Source organism: Bufo gargarizans, chromosome 9 (assembly GCF_014858855.1).
Source record: "Bufo gargarizans isolate SCDJY-AF-19 chromosome 9, ASM1485885v1, whole genome shotgun sequence".
Lineage (NCBI taxonomy): Eukaryota > Metazoa > Chordata > Amphibia > Anura > Bufonidae > Bufo > Bufo gargarizans.
The window spans coordinates 42,417,873-42,420,421 of record NC_058088.1 but is presented as its reverse complement, the minus strand read 5'-3'; positions in this window follow the sequence as shown (position 1 = coordinate 42,420,421).

The following is a 2,549-nucleotide window of genomic DNA, read 5'->3' as shown; positions in this document are numbered from 1 at the left end:
CACACGGGTGCTATGCGTGAAGTGAACACATAGCCCCCCGCACCGAATCTTGACCCATTCATCTCAATAGGTCTGTGCACATGAGCGTTGTTTTTCACGCATCAGTTCTGCGTTGCGTGAGAATCACAGCATGGTCTATATTCAGCGTTTTTCACACAGCCCTGGCCCCATAGAAGTTATTGGGCCTTCAGTGAAAAACACATTGCTGGGAGATGGGGTTTTTTTTCACGCACGTGAAAAACGCATCAAAACTGACTGCACCCGCGTGGAGAAAACTGAAACACTGAACGTAATTGCAGACAAAACGGACTGAATTTGCTTGCAAAATGGTGCGAGTTTCACTGAACGAATCCTGAACGCATCCTGACATAATCCGTATAGTTCGTGTGAAAGAGGCCTTACAAAAACTGACAAATTTGAAGACGCCTATACCCTAATTAATCATGACCGACTTCTGCTGTATCGGTCTGCACCTTCACAGCCAGAGGGGGCACATAATTTATTTATGACGAGGTACAGGCCTTATGATAAACCACATGCCTCCTCCAGCAGTCCAGCTCAAAGCTGCCATAGATTTCAGTCATTATTTCCGCCAGTTTCTGTCGTACATCTGTATGACGTTACCATGCCAGAGTGGCAGCCTGTATCGCAGCAAGGAGAGATGCCACCCAGTACGAATGTGACCCTGCCTCAATATATACCCTGCTGCAGAACCCAAAATAAAGGGGCACCACCTTGGCTGTGTTGACCAAGCCTCACCAGTAGTTTATACTCAATAGCATTTAGTTTTCCAGGTGTTCTTATTTCATTCTCTGGTAGTATACGAGCACACTCCATTTGACTGTTATTTATGTCTTCCCAAAAAGGAGAGGGGAATAATATAAGGGGTCATGCATTTAGAGGAGTGCAGTACTATTTTTCCTGCACTATGGACTACATGATTATTGTTTTTAATGTAACAAAATAAAAGACAAGTTTTATTACATGTGGAGCGCTGGATCTTCTACCTACTAGTACTACTGAGATGTGAGGAGCTGTTCCGGATTAGGTGTACCCTTGAGAGGTAAGCTGATTGACTATAATCTCTTGCAAAAGGGCATGCCTGTTGAAATCCAACATACCCCATCCTTCTTTCCCCTGACATGTGCCATAGAGTAAGAGTCAGGAGGCCTCCATACATACTAAATGGTCGACCAGTCTTGGGCAACCATCTAACAAGTATGGTCAGCTAAAAGGGGTATTCCCATCACAGACAATGGGGGCATATCGCTAGGGGGCGGATTTGGAGAATTGGTCTACTGAGGCCATTACTTTGTTTGAAACACTAAAAAAATCATTCTGATCCAGCCAGATCAGGAGAAACCTTTTAATGGAGGAGGTGGATGTGTCTGAGGACGGCGCAGGAGCAGTCCTTTCACAAGGTCCTGCTAGTCTAACTAACCTGAGACCGTGTGCATTCTTTTCCCGACAATTTTCTTTCACCGCGAGAAACTGTGCAGCATACGGGTAGGCTACCCGACACTGCTAGATTTGAATGTGCATTTCCCTTTAAGCCAGTCAGGCCGGTTACCGGCAATCCTTATCACAGCCAGCAGAGGGAGCCCCCAGTTCAGTATAAATAGGCTAGGGCCTAGCTCAGGAAGATTAGAAGTTTCCAGACTCAGTGCAGAGAGGGTTCCCTCCTGAGTCCGTATGCATAGAAGTCAGAAGGGCATAGCTAAACAGCCTGAAGACACAGAATACCACAGAGGCCGATCAGATAAAGCAAGAGGTACTCAAGATAACAGAGGAGGTACTAGATAAGGACAGCTTCAAGGGTACGCCAGATAAAGGGCATTAGACCTTGGAGAGAAAGTCACATGTGTCAGGACCAGTCAGGAATAGTGTGCAAGCCGCCTGTACTGCATCTCCTGCAATCAACACTCTGTATTATACATTGCTAAGACCGGCCATTCTGTGCTTCCAAGAACCACCTGTATTCTTATGGAAAACCATCCGTCTTTCATGGAACGGCGCTTCTAATTGCGTCCATGTATTATTATTGCTGATATTCAGTAAAGTTCCAGTTTTTGTTGGCTACCCTACGCTTGCTTCATTATTCTACACTACCATACACGGCGTGTCACCGTTTAATTGACACTGGCGTCACAAACTCTTAAATACCTGCCTGTTCCAGTATTTGCCCCAATTGAAGACAACAGTGGATCCCAGGTTAGTGAGTCAATCTGCACTACAAAGCCCAGCATACACTACTGACCCCCTGGGACACTGCATCGCTCTTTTTGGCGTCACGAACAGGATCCGCATACTTCTGAAGTGCAGAGAAGTGTGAACTGTGTGCTTTAACTATTCCACCACCGTATTACAAAGACTGTACCCTTTATTTCCAAGCCGGTGGATTAAAATTGTGCCTGGGAGGAATCAGAGACGCTGTACTGTGTTGCGCTACCCCCAGAGAGAAAATCGTATTTGTGGACTGTGATTTATTGGACTTTGCAACACCCTGCTTGCTGTCAGGGAACTGTGATCAAGATGGCCACCAGCCGCCT